Source organism: Oryctolagus cuniculus, chromosome 1 (genome assembly GCF_964237555.1).
Source record: "Oryctolagus cuniculus chromosome 1, mOryCun1.1, whole genome shotgun sequence".
NCBI classification, from domain to species: domain Eukaryota; kingdom Metazoa; phylum Chordata; class Mammalia; order Lagomorpha; family Leporidae; genus Oryctolagus; species Oryctolagus cuniculus.
In genome coordinates this window covers 205,347,675-205,362,755 of record NC_091432.1, presented here as the reverse complement: position 1 = coordinate 205,362,755, position 15,081 = coordinate 205,347,675, and the positions used below count along the sequence as shown (strand labels likewise).

At 40.8% G+C, this 15,081-nt stretch overlaps 1 protein-coding gene across 2 annotated transcripts in view; it reads left to right on the top strand.

Annotated features, from left to right (window-relative positions):
• The window catches only part of ALDOB (aldolase, fructose-bisphosphate B), an 88,048-nt gene that overhangs the window by 13,164 nt on the left and 59,803 nt on the right, over positions 1 to 15,081 (top strand). The gene's annotated exons all lie outside the window — the stretch shown is intronic.

The following is a 15,081-nucleotide window of genomic DNA, read 5'->3' as shown; positions in this document are numbered from 1 at the left end:
TCTTCCATCTGCTGTTTCACTCTCCCAATGCCCATATCAGCCAGGACTGAGTCTGGGCCAGGCAGACGCCAGGAGCAAGGAGCTTCATCTGGGTCTTCCACATGGGGGCAGGGACCTAGGGACTTAGGTCATCTTCCACTGCTTTCCTGGACATATTAGCAGGGAGCTGGATTGGAGTGGAACAGCTGGGACTTGAACCAGAGCTCAAATGGGATGCCAGTATTGCAGCCAGTGGCCCAACCCACAACACAACACCGGCCCTGTGAATCACAGGGTATTTTAAGTAAAGATATTAGTGAAGTGTGAAGTCAGGTATTGGACTGACACTTGCGGGGCACAGCTTTCATCGCCATCTCCAACCAAGCCAAAATAAGGACAGTTCATTCCAACTGGAGATGATCTGAGACTCCTCTTGAGCTTATTCTAAGACTAATGTCTGAACTTACCCCCCCCCCTTTTTTTTTTTTTGAGAGTTATAAATAAATGGTGACAGTACTTACCACACTGGTGGCCAACAAGTCCCTTTATGAGATTATGTTACAGAGTTCAAGCAGCAGTCCAGTTTGTTGCAATGCTGCATCTTTTGTTTGCTTGTAAATGTCCATGGTGAGCATCTATCCCGAAATCCACTCAAGCACTGAAGCAGTTATGTAGGGGTTAATTACCCATGGTCTTGAGACCCAGAGATGTTAAACAACTTCTCTGGATTTTTTACAGCGAAACAACCACACAGCCAGGACTCAGACTTCTTGCACCTACTGTTTTTTCTTAACCACATTAATTTTCTAGATAATTATGTGGTCAAAATCTCTTTTGTGAACCTAATTGTAATCTGGAATAAGTAATGTCTTGGTAAGCTAAGCTAATAGAAACCCATTGTTATATTAGTCTTAAGGATGAACAGATAAATATATGTTGTGTTGGTAAAGTGAGCTGTTATGCATCCCCTAGTACTGTCCAGGATGATCAGAACTACTCAGTGACTCATTATGAAGTGCAGATTCCACTCCTTCATTCCTCCTCTCCCAGGTTTTTGAACTGAACCCCCTCTGACTTAGAACTCATTAGAATTTGCTACATTAATGATTGGGTCTCCTCATGAAAATTTTTGACCAGTGTTAGGAGAGCCATTATAAACTAATCAGTCTCAAGGTATGGAATCACTGCTGGTTTACACCTCTGTTCTTTTTTTTTAAAGATTTATTCATTTATTTATCTGAAAGTCAGAGTTACACAGAGAGAGGAGAGGCAGATAGAGAGAAGTCTTCCATCTGATGATTTACTCCCCAGTTGACCGCAACAGCTGCAGCTGCACCGATCTGGAGCCAGGAGCTTCTTCCAGGTCTTCCATGCAGGTGCAGGGGCCCAAGGAGTTGGGCCATTTTCCACTGCTATCACAGGCCATACCAGAGAGCTGGATCGGAAGTGGAGCAGCCAGGTCTTGAACCGGCACCTATATGGGATGCTGGCGCTTCAGGCCAGGGCATTAACCCTCTGCGCCATAGCGCCGGCCCCATACACTTCTGTTCTTTATATGTCAGTTGTTCCCTGTATGCTAACATCTCCTCCCCAACTCCTCCATTCTGATGTCTAAGGCTACCCTTCCCTGTCCAGTTTCCGTACACACAACTCAGTTGTCTTTCCCCATTGGTCTTAGCTAACTAGGGTGTGCTGTCTTTGGATATTTTCTACAAATGCAAGTGCCCTTTCCCCCTTCCCACTAATAGATCTTCCTCCAATTTGTTCCTTAATCCTATAGTACAGTGTTTACATATTGTTGAAGTCTCTTATTTAGTCCTAAGGAACTGGAGGATAACTAAGAGACTCTTCTCACATCAAGGGGCATAAATTACTAGAAGGCTGGAGGTTTTGAACAGTCTGGCGTACCTTTCACAAGACAGGCAGGTCTAAGAAGCTCCCCATTATGACCAAGTCTGTTTGCATAGACACATCCATTCAAATAAAAGCACCCATTCTGCTGAGGATTCCTGAGAACTTTTGTTCTCTTTTCTATGAATGTGTCTTTCTTATGTGGCAGATAGTATGGGCCTCCCTCTGCCCTGTATACATACAGCTGTGGTGTTCCAAGTTAGCCATTGAAAAGTACAAGCTGCCTACTATAAAACAACAGTGGTCACACATCCCCAGGTCACAGCAATGCCAGGGCTTACATCTTCTGGGTAAAAGCAAACTAGGAATCACCCTGACCACAGACCATTTCACCTCTTACCAGTATAAATTAGTACAGTATGATGATCATTCCTTCACTATTTCTTGCTTTTTGTCCCAAAAGTCTCAAAATAGGCTGGCTGCAGAGCAACCATCCAGGGTTTTCACTTCTGGGTGGCTCCCCATGGTAACATCAAAAAGGTGCAGCAACACCCACAGCCTGAAAAATAGAACAGCCTTCCCTGGACGTGATCCCCACGCCAACACATAATAGCAGCAAACATAATAAGTATAGGGTAAAAAATTGCTGGGTTTGGTGATGTCAAAAGTTTTTCTTTACCAGTCCCTCTGCCTGGAAAGCATGTAGAAAAATTCATTTATATGTATATGTATTTGAAAGAGAAAGCACCTCTATCTACTACTTCATTCTCTGAATGCCTGCAACAGCCAGGGTTGGACCAGGCTGAAGCCAGGAGCCTGAAACTCTACTGCATGTCAAGTACATTCTGGATATTGGGGCATATAACAGTGAAGGAAACATAAAAGACCTCTGACACTGTGGAATGGGAGATGGGGGAGGCCCTACATAATAAAGGAATCTCAGGTAATGCAAGAGTTTGAAGGAGATGGGTGATGTAACAGACAGACTTGGGGGTAAGGAAAGAGGTGGACTTCTTTAGATTAGATGGAAAGTCTCTTTGGGAGATATTAAGATTGAGTTGAGACCTGAATTATACAGAAATACTAGCTAAGGGAAAAGCATTCCAGACAGAATGGCAGTACATAGGCCTCTGGTGACAACCAGTGTAGAAAGTCTGGGAAACTAAAAGACAGCTGCTGTAGCTAGGGTTTGAAGAGAAGAATGGAGATGGTAAGAACAAAATCAAGTTTATAGAGACCACATCACACTGGGCCAGAAAGGAGACGCACATATTTGAATTTTATTCCTGATGGAGTGGGAAGCGAGGTCCTAGCAAAGGTAATGAATTATTTTTCTATAACATTGACAATCCGTTGTTTTGCATTCATTGTTTGCATTCCCCATAGGTTAATCCTACAAAGATATCATGACAGTGAGCCATGTGTTTGTTAGTGGTTATTATCCAAAGGAGTGCGGGACACAAGAACAGATGACAAAAGTAGATACCCTCTGCTTCACAAGACGTTTTTCCACTCCCTCCATCTTTCTGATAGTTATTTATGCCATCTTTTGGATAAATTCAGCATTTGCCTTTGGATTTCCAACTGTTTTTACCTACAAATTGTTTAAATAGATGCTTTTTTGGGGATCAGCTCATTCTTCCATATTTCTCTATAGGTCACTAGGTGAAAGACTAGGAAGATCTATTAAATTGTAAACCAAAAGTTCCCACTCATTGCAGAATGATTTACAACAATGTAGCATGCAAACCATACACATCACTATTGCAGTCTTAATATATGAAGTGCTGCCTTTTTTTTTCTACTGGTTCTATTAAATGCCTGATTTTTTTTTTTTTTTTTGACAGAGTGGACAGTGAGAGAGACAGAAAGGTCTTCCTTTACCATTGGTTCACCCTCCAATGGCCGCTGCAGCCAGCGCGCTGTGGCCGGCACACCACACTAATCTGAAGCCAGGAGCCAGATCATTTTTGACAGCGCCAGAGTTTTTCCACATAATATCTAACATAGAAAAATGTTCCAGTTCATGAGAGTTCTTAGCACATTTCACCAACTGGGATGAAAATATCCAAATGGTTAATATGACTTAAAATTTCCCAATTTTATATCACTGTAGCTCAGTGCATCATAGTTTGAATACAAATGACAGTAACTGAGACTAGTGTTGTGGCACAATAGATTGAGCCACCACCTTTGACATTGGCATCCCATATGAACACCAGCTCCCTGCTGATGTTCCTGGGAAAGCAGTGGATGGAAAATTACCATAGTATTTGGGTCCCTGGCCACTCATATGGGAGACTCAGAGGGAGTTCCAGTCTCCTGAATTCTGCCTACCCCAGTCCTGGCTGTTGCAGTTGTCTGGGAAGTGAACCAACAAAATGGGAGATCGCTATCTCCCTTTGTCTCTCCCGGTCTCTGTAACTGTGCCTTTCAAATTAAATAAATCTTGAAAAAAAAATGAAAGCCAATAATCCATGTACTCCAGAAAAAACAAAACTAATTGAACTATATACAAAAAAAAAGACAATAATCAATTCCAATTAAAATGACTCTCCACGCAAGTCAAATAAATTTTGCTAAATAGGGAGTGGATCTTAGGTAAATTAGATTAAACTTGTAAAGTTTGCATTATCCATTCTGTAATATTCTCACCATTTTTCTTCAAACAACAATATAAAAGAATGCAAACTTCAAATGTTTCCATTTAAGAGACAACAAAATCAGCTATCAGTTTTTAAGCAAACTGCCTTACCTAATTCCCCATTGTATTTTTTTCTTTCTACACATTTTAATTGCTATGTGATCTTCCCTGGGAAAGAAATACACAGAACTTGGAGTTTTCAAGATTTTGCTGTTAGACATGTTATTGATACAGGTAGGAGTTCCTTTTCCTGGTTTTACCTCAAGGAGGGCAAGACATTTCATCTCCTCTATGGATTTCTTTACAGTAATAAGTCTGTGGTATCCGGTTGTCCCTAGACTCCCCTCCAGCACCAGTGTGTCAGGAATCCATGCTTGCTAGAGTTCTCTCGAGCTCCCACTCCAGTGAGGTTTATGAGGCAGGAGTCCATCTTCCTCCTGGAATGCACACACACAGTGCTCACCCTTGGGAACATGGAAAAGAAAAAAGTATCTAAATTTTAAAAGGTATATATGAACCTACTTCAAAGAATTAGTGGAAAATGGAATTGAAAGATGAGTTTTTTGCAGTGCAAAGAAAGTTTGAATACATGCCTAAGGTGGGTCTTCAATGTGTTCATGGAAAATGTCTATTATGAAAAACTATGGATTTCTAAACCTTTTTTGCAACAAAGTAAACATCTTTTATTTCAAACTTACCTTTTAATTTCATTTTCATCTACACTTTTTGAAATACACACACATGCATACGAATGGTGTGTGTCTGTCACATTCATAGTCATAGTTTATGTATTATTCTGCAACAAAAACATTAAACACAATCACAAGTAAATATGAATTTAGCAGTTTATTTCTATTTCAATGAATGCCTAAATCCTGTTAGTGAAATGCATTGCAATGACTCCAGCTTTTTTCTTCTGTAATATAGCTGAACTATTTGCTGAAATTCTCCAATGTTACAGAAACACACTCCCGTAATTGAAACAGAAAAGGCTTTGCAGAGATAGGAATAACATTTTCTTTCATTTTACAAGGTGACAGCACAGGAAGAAACCACTAAACTAATCCCGTATTATCACACTTAAAACAATCTTTACACAAAGGCAGACATATATTAAAATGCAGAAGTGCATCTCAGGAGCCTTTTAGGACACATTAACTTTTGTTCTATAAAAGGCACCAAAACTTACTTTTATTGAGTGCCTACTGGGTGACAGTTACCGAGTGCTGGAGACATAAAGGGGGAGTGAATAATACATTATTCTCTTCTTTTCAGAACCTTAATGGCCAATAGGGGAGTTTGTACAGTGAAGTAGGTTCTGGAGTGGCAGAGTCACGTGGTGCTGTCTTTAAATTAGCCCAAATCACCAAGACTCTAAGTTGCCCCAGCTTTCTCAACTCTTCTGCATCTCTGAGAACAACATTTTCCATCAAAGAAGTCTTCAAACAGTAAAGGAAATGTGTGACACAAACATTTATTTCCAGAAACATTTGACTTCCAAAGAACATTGCTTGTCTAGAGATGGCTTACCTTGTTGGCAGCACCTTGCCACACATGCCCACGAAATAAATCAAATTGCACCAAAATTGTCCATCCCACCTTGCTGACAAAAGCTTGTTGATCTACAAATGAAAAGTGGACTAGGAAGGCCACAACTTGTCCTTTCTTCCATAGGATGTTTGCCTGCTGGTTCATGGTCTTTGCCAAGTCGTTACCTACTTATTTATTTAAGAGTTATTTATTTATTTGAAAGGCAGACTAACAGAACTAGATCTTCCATCTGCTGGTTCACTCCCCAGATAGCCAGGAGCCTGGAGTTCCATCGGAGTCTCCCACATATGTGGCAGGGACCCAAGTACTTGAGCTATGTTCCACTGCTTTCTCGGGGAGCTGGATTGGAAGCAGAGCAGCCAGGATTCAAACCAGTGCTTTGATATGGGATGCCAGCATTGCAGGCTGTGGCTTAACCTGCTGTACCACACCACCAGCCCCTTTCCCAAGTCTTGAGTCTGCCCTATCCATATCTTATAGTCTCCAAAGGTGATCACAGGTTAGATCCAGTGTCGTGGAGCTCTGCTCACGTGATCGCTATAGCTTACCCATGACAAGATATGATGGAGCTCCCATCTTTGAATTTGGAAAAGGTGCTTAAATGAGGCCACATGTTTCTTCTACCTATTCTCAATCAGTGTTTCCATATCGATCTGCAGGCCTGAGAAGCCCAATTCAGTACTTTTAAAATTAAAGTAAAATTTAACCAGCCCACCACTAAAACATTGCTTTGGCCAAAGTCTCAAATCTGCCTCTAAGGTTTGCTGGTCAACTTAGTGCTCCACAAACAGTAGACTATTTCTTAATTCACAGCCGTTGTTCATGACTAATCATTCAAGGACTCTCCCATCTAAATGTGCTATACAGAATGACCCATAATAAATGCAGTCTAATTAGAAAGCATTCATAAGCTGATTATTCCTAAGAACTTGCCCAGAGGGAAATGAAGAGTTTGGTTTTATATGTGAAATTTTTATTTCTCTTGCCAAAGATGAGACAGCTCAAATGAAAAGAAAACTAGTATTATCAATTCACTTTCCCAAAATAGACATTAGAAGTGCTTTTTAGACATTCTTTTCATACATCAGCAAAATTTGTGTTGTTGATTTTCCATTAGTTTCAGCGCATCGGATTGTGTAACAGCATTAGGATGCATTCAACTGCAAGTAACAGAATCCAATGTCCTATGGACTTAGGCAATAATGATATTTAATTTTCTCACCCAACAGGAAGTTGGAAGAAGGCAGTTGCAGTAGCACAAGGTTGTCATCAAGGAGCCAGACTCTAACATGTTCTGCTCTCTTTGCCACCTCAGCTACTCCTGCTTCAAATAGCAAGTCCTCACCCAGCTGCATTCAAAGAGAGAATTAAGGGTCTGGGGTGAAAAGCCTCTCTTTGTGAAGTCCTGTGTGGTTTTTTTTTTTTTGTTTCTCATGAAAAACAATTTTAGAAAGTCTCCCAACAGATTATTCTTCTGTTTCATTGCCCAGATATAGGCCACATCCCACACCTTGGCCAGTCATAGGCAAGGGAAATGAAATAAGCCAATGACAAATCATTCCCTTGGAGTCTGTATAGAGGCCTATCCTCTACCTAGCACCCAAATAAGATGGGGTTTGTATTAACCAGGAAGAAGATGTACATGGATAGCTGTTGGGTAAAAAATGAACAGTGACAGCCCTATTGCTGGAGCAAGTGAGCAAGATTTTTAATATTAGTTTTGCTCTTGTTTATACAATATCTAGAAATTAAAGCAACTTAAATATTATATTTTAATATACTCACATGGTTAGGTCACTGAGCCTATTGAAAAAATATTTTTAGCTGCTACAAGATTGTTTCAGTAGTGTTCAATGGCTTTGAAAGGCTTAGCTTGTCAAATTCCAATAAGCCGTAACCTTGCATTTGCTTTCAGATATGATGGAATATCTGAGCAAGTGCACAGCACATAAAGCATCCTCGAAATGATGAAATGCTGGTTTCACAGAAGGATAGATATTCAAATTCAGACAGTACTTGGAATTGACCCCTTTATTAAATGAAAGTTATGCTCATTTTCAACCTACTGTAGAACTGTCCTGAATTATTGATTTGGGGCACATGAAGGGCTTTTATTTATTTATGTATTTTTGAAAAATGAACTCAAAAAGTAGTAATGATTTCTTTCAATTTTTCTAATTTAATTTATTTGAAAGTCAGAGAAACAGAAGACAAAGGTCTCCCATTTACTGGTTCACTCCCCGAAAGCCCAGAACAGCCAGGGCTGGGACAGGCTAACCAGGAGGCTGGAACTCGATTTGTGTCTCCTACAGTGGTGACAGGCATCTATATTTAATTTCAAGCAAAAATCTATGATACTGAAATCAAGTTATGTTTACCAAGAAAACACAACTCTCTAAATTTAGAAGTGAGTCTGACATGAATCTCAGGGAGATCCTGAAGTTTCTTCTGATTTCAACAATGTTTGGCACTTTACCCTTCAAGAAAGGAACACAAATGAAGAACTACATTCATTTCCCACTAGAATCAGAATTGTGACTTCTCTCCAACAAAATAGATCCCACAACCCAACTTGGTCAGTTAATATCCCAAGGCACCAGGTCTCAATAGCCTATGGATACACATGAAATCATGTTAATACTAAATAACACTGTTTCTTTTGTTGTCATACTTTCCAAAAAAAAAAATCAAAAGTCCCAATTGAATATTTCTGGGAGTCTGCAAAAAAGTACCTTACATGTAAAATATGAACATGTATATATGCACCAAGAAATTTGCTATTCATATATTTGTCTTTCCTCCCCTGATCCTGGCTCCAAATTGCCTGCAAAACAACTCTATAAGGCCTTTCTCTTACCCCTTGCTTATATAAGCCATTTTGAGAATACCTGTGCCAAAGGTACTATTTTTTTTTCAATTTTATTTTTACTTCTAAAATTCTCTGAAGAATATGTAATACTTGTACATTCTTATTGGGGTTCCATGAAATATTTCTCAAGGGTAGTATTTTTCAGTGCTTACCCAGCTACTGGTTCTCCAGAATAGGCTAGACTGTGGTATGGCAAGACCAAATGCTAACATTTCAGTGGCTTCCCATGACAAAAAATTTCATTTTCACTGCCGTAAAAAAATCTAAAGATCTGGATGATTCTTTGTTGTTGTTTTTTTTTTTTTTTAAGATTTATTTTTATTTATTTGAAAGACAGAGTTACAGACAGAGAGAGGTCTTCTATCCTCTAGTTCACTCCCCCAGATGGCAGCAACGGCTGGAGCTGTACCAATCCAAAGCCAAGAGCCAGGAGCTTCTTACGTGGGTGCAGGGGCCCGAGGACTTGAGCCATCTTCTACTATTTCAGCCTATAGCAGAGAGCTGGATCAGAAGAGGAGCAGCCGGGACTAGAACCGGTGTCCATATGGGATGCTGGCACTTCAGGCCAGGGATTTAGCCTGCTGTGCCATAGTGCTGGCCTTCTAGATGATTCCTTAAGGAAACTTTTCCATGCAGCAACTGAGCACTATAGGCTGAGGAGGATCCCACAGTTCTGTAGATGTTTCATCAGAGCAGGAAGCCTCTCCAGTCAGCCAAGCAGGGCTTAAAGTCATAGCTCAAGTGTTAGTCCCTAGTTCCTTGCTTCAGATTGTGAAAGGCTAGGACTAATGATTATGGCCCTCTGTAGCTGCAAGACACCCAAAAAGTGCAGAGAGGTCTTCATGTATATGAAAGGGAGGAAACCAGATCTTTGGTGAATGCTAGTAGTATCTATTTAATAGACCAATACTAGGTTCTAGGGGAAAAAAATGCAAACAGTTTCTTTTGTTTTATCACCTATTCCTCAAATCAGTACTGTTCATACCTAGTCTCAAAAACTTTCTACCATGTAAACTCTATTGTTTAGTTCTAATAGCTGTTTCAGTCCAAGGGTGGAGAAAGTATTGTACCATCTGTCACATTCTCTTTTAATTGTTTATTAACTTCATATGCACCCTCCCTTTGCTCTATCCTCCTCAGTTTGCTCATTGCTGTATTATAAAATCGTTACACAGTGTCTGGAACTCAGGAAAGAGTTAACAAGTGGATGATGCATGGATGGATGGATGGATGGATGGATAATTGTTTCCTCTCTACTAACAGATGATGAAACAAAGAAAGCCTGGTTCCTATTTTTATTTGAACTTCTATCACCTTCATGCTACTTGCTGTCCTTCCATCTTAATACATTTTTCTTTGCTTCTTTTTAGGCTCCCTTTGAATAGAAAATTTGTTTAGAATTAATTATGAGAGAGTTGGAGGTTTTTGTTTAGGGGCTGAAATCCTATCACTTAAACCTCTTCGGGAATTCCTGATTGAATAATCTGAACCTGAGAATAATAACCAAATGGAAAGTAAAATGCCTTTTACTAATTGATAAGAGCATCCAGTTTTTCCCAGTGCAGAAATCTTTGCTAAACCAACTCTGAGTATGCCTTCAGCCTGAAAATCTAAAGAAGGCTTCCATAACTTCAAGCCTGGATGATATAAAGGTCTGGGATAATCCAGAGGCACACCAGATGTATGTTTTGCATATGCAGAGGACAGAGTGGTCAGGCCCTGTCCCAAGGAGCTGCAATAAGGGGACTGTAATTACAAATGAGGGAGTAATAGCTTAGAGACTCCCTCTAGTAAAATGTGGTTTGGTGGTTGCTCTGTGCTTTGAGCTCTTGAGTAATTCTCCCTCCATCTGGGAGTAGCTGATAAGAAAATTAGAGGGAGTAGAAATGTCATAAATACCTACCCTTGAAGTCAAGGCAGCAATTAGAGGAGAGCTGGTTGAAAGTTCCCCATTTCTTCCTCCCCATTTACACAAACAACTCTTTGCTCCTCTTTATCTTTGCTATGAGTGCTATCTTCATGTTTCACTTTGACCATCCCCTTCACTTCTTTCCCCAGAGTCACATCCATTCCACTTCCATACAAAGGCGTCTCCCAGAACCTGCATCTAGGCTGGTGTCCTGACTGTAATACACCTGCTTGCTAGAGAAACGAGTTCAAACTCTAGGCTTCCAACTACACTTTTACAGAAATAAATCCATTTTTTAAAATATATAACTTTCTGTGCATTAACATTGGCATCCATGTGTGAACTTTCTTTTGCCAGTACATGGATTTCTGATCGCATGACCCACTACCAAAAATTCTTGGCAAGCATACCATAAAGAATGGCCAATAGCTAGATTTTGCTGCTGAGCTAAAGCTTAAAATATTTACTATAAAACATCAAAAAATTACTTGCAATAATGGGAAAAAACATTTTGGGGAAGGGAATGCTGTTTATGAAGGGTTAGCCATGATATAGACATATGGAAGGAGAGAATTTGGATGGTGAAAATCAATATTCCCCTTTCTGACTTCTTTCACTCCTTCCTTCTCAATTGCATGTCATTTCCCTCATTCTCTATCTGTTCTCTTTTTAAAGACTGATTTATTTATTTGTTTGAAAGGCAGAGTTACAGAAAGAGAGAGACCGAGCAAGAGAGAGAGAGAGAGAGAGAGAGAGAGAGAGAGCTCTCCCATCTAGGTTCACTCCACAAATGGCCTCAATGGCCAAGGCTGGACTAGGCCTAGCCAGAAACCTGAAATTCCATTTGGGTCTCCCATGTGGGTACAGGGGCCCAAGGACTTGGGCCATCCTTCATTGCTTTCCCAGATGCATTGGCAGGGAGCTGGATTGAAAGCAGGGCAGCCAGAACTTGGAAAAGTGCCCATATGGTTTGCTGGCATTGCAAGTGGTGCTTAACCTGGTGCATCACAGTGCTAGCCCCTCTCCATCAGTTCCATCAGCCCAAAATAAATGTTACTCATTTCTATCTGTGCCATAAATAACAGTCTATTTAGATAGTTCCCTGCTTGATTAATGCAGTTCTTCTATGTCCAGCTAATAAAGATGATGCTTATCTAGTACTGTCTGTCAACAAATTTTAGAAGAAAACAGTATACAATGCCTCAAAACATTCTTTTTATTGCAGAATCTTCATAAGAAAAAAGAGCAGACACAATAAGTAGTGGTTATAGATACTTCACCACAGAAGATGGCCAACAAGTACTTGAAGAGATGCTCAACATCATTAGTCATTAGAGGAATGCAAACTAAAACTAAATGAAATGATACCACACAGCCACTAGTGTGGCTACACTTTTTTCTGTTTTTGACAGGCAGAGTGGATAGTGAGAGAGAGAGAGAAAGGTCTTCCTTTGCCGTTGGTTCACCCTCCAATGGCTGCCACAGCTGGTGCACTGTGGCCAGCGCACCGCGCTGATCCGAAGCCAGGAGCCAGGTGCTTCTCCTGGTCTCCCATGGGGTGCAGGGCCCAAGGACTTGGGCCATCCTCCACTGCCTTCCTGGGCCACAGCAGAGAGCTGGCCTGGAAGAGGGGCAACCGGGAAAGAATCCGGCACCCCGACCAGGACTAGAACCCGGTGTGCCGGCGCTGCTAGGTGGAGGATTAGCCTATTGAGCCGCAGCGCCAGCCATGGTTACATTAAAAAAAAAAAAAAAAAAAAAAAAAAAAAAAAAAAAAAAACTTTCTGTACCAAGTGATGTTGAGTATGTGGAGCAACCAGAATTATCATATACTGTTGGTAGAAATATAAGATGGTGCAAACACTTTAAAAGACAGTAAGCAGCTTCCTGAAAATTAAATATACACCTAGCATTTGATTAGGTCTCTCCTTCACTGCAAAGGGACAAACCAAATGAGGATGGTCCATACAATACGATACTACTGGGCAATGAAAAGTAATGGACTACTTATATGTGCAAAAATATGAATAAATTAAAAAATAATGAGAGAAGGCATATCCAAAAAAAGTATGTATTGCATGATGTCTTTATGCAAAATGATAGGAAATGCAAACTAATCCCTATGTGTCAGGAAGCAAGCCAGTGTTACCTGGAGAAGGAATGGTGTAGGGCGAGGTAGGGAAGAAAGGTTATAAAGGTATATAAGGAAAATTCTATTAATTTATTTGAAGGTAGAGTTACAGACAGAAAAAAAGGAGAGACAGAAAGGTCTTCCATCCACTGGCTCACTCCTCAAATGGCTGCAATGGCCAGAGCTGAGCTGATCCAAAGCCAGGAGCCAGGAGCTTCTTCCAGGTCTCCCACGCAGGTACAGGGGCCCAAGCATTTGGGCCATCTTCCACTGCTTTCCCAGGCCATAGCAGAAAGTTGGATCAGAAGAGGAGCAGCTGGGACTCGAACTAGCGCCCATATGGGATTCTGGTGCCACAGGCAGAGGCTTACCAGCCCTGAGGAAACTTTTAAGTATGACAAGTGTGTTCAATATCTTGATTGCAGGTGTGGTTTCACAGGCGTATGCATATGCCAAAACTTGTCCAATTTCATAGTTTATGTATAGGCAGTTTATTGTAAGTCAGTTATATCTCATATGGGATGGGACACTGGCAACCTATATCAGAGTGCTTGGCATTGAGTTCCGGCTCTTTTTACAGTTCCAGCTGGCTGCTAGACAGGCAGCTTGGGAGGCAGCCGGTGATGGTGGTTCAAATACTTAGGTCCCTGCCACCTGTGTGGGAGATCAGATTGAGGTCCTGGCTCCTCACTTCAGCTGGTCCCAGCTGTTGTGGGCATTTGGGGAGATTTGGGGAGTTAACTGATGGATGGAAGATTCTTTCTCTCTCTCTCTCCTTTCACACCCTCTCTTCTCCTCTCTCCCTCTCTCCTTTACACTTTCCCCCTCTTTCCTCCTTTCTCCTCCATCTCCCTCTTCCCCTCCCCTGTCTCCTCTCTGCTCTCTTTCCCCCTCTCCCTCCCCCTCCCTCTCCCAAAAAAGGTAAGTCCTCAAAAAAGAGGAGTGGGGGTGCTGGGCTGCTTATGAGCCCACTGTGCTTTAATCTGTTTATAGCTCCTCTAAATATTTCTTTCCCAAAAGACCAGGTTTAAGGAGAGAGAGAGGAAAAAGGCTTTAAAAATCCAGGAGATCATCTGATCTTTATTGCCCACTACCTATAACATTCTATGAATCTAAAATTCTATAAATGAACATTTTTGTAAAAATATTTCCTCTGAATTGAACATGCTCTCAATTATAAAAGGGCACACTATAACCCTTGCTTTTCTCAAGTGACCTTTAAATGAGGAGAAATCAAACTACATATATTATAAGTACACTAGTTATGTAATTGTGGGGAGGAGACTGAAAGACTTCCTTTTAAAAAAAGATTTATTTTATTTATTTGAAAGGCAGAGCTACAGAGAGAGAGAGAGAGACAGAGAGATCTTCCATCCACTGGTTCACTCCCCAAATGGCTACAATGGCCAGGACTGTGCGAGGCTAAAGCCAGGAACCATGAGCTTCATCTGGTTCTCCCACATAGGTGCAGGAGAGCAGGGACTTTGGCCTTCCTCCTTTGCTTTCCCAGGCACATTAGCATAGAGCTGGATAGGAAGTGGAGTGGCTGTGACTAAAACCGGCACCCATATGGGTTGTGGCATAACCTGCAGCTCCACAGTGCTGGCCCTCTAGCTTGGATCTTAAAAATGTAAATTGGTTTCCACTCATTTATTTAGTCACTCAAAAATTTGTGGAGCACCTGGCACTATTCTAGGATTAGATTAGAACAAGAAACAAGATAGAGAAGAGTCACTGACCTCACAGAGATTATATTCTGGCAAGGAAAGCAAATACACACATATTTGCATACACATATAGTTGCATATTTACATATGCAAATTTATGATATGATTTCATATTGTGTTAAGTACTTTAAGAAAAAGCAAAGCTGTTTAAGGATGTGGAAGGTATGGAAATTATTTCTGATAAGGCATCATGAAGAAGTTTCTGAAGTTACATTTAATCAGGGCCATGAATGGTACGAATGAGTAAGCTATGTAAAACTTTAGAGTATAAGTACCCAGACAGAAAGCTCAGCCAATAGCATAAGATCCTAAGGTCATTATAAGCCTGGCCTGATTAAGGGATAATAAGAATGTCAGTATGGCTGGAGTACAACAAGAAAAGGGAAGTGATCAGAGATGAGGTAGAATAGGGAAACTGGT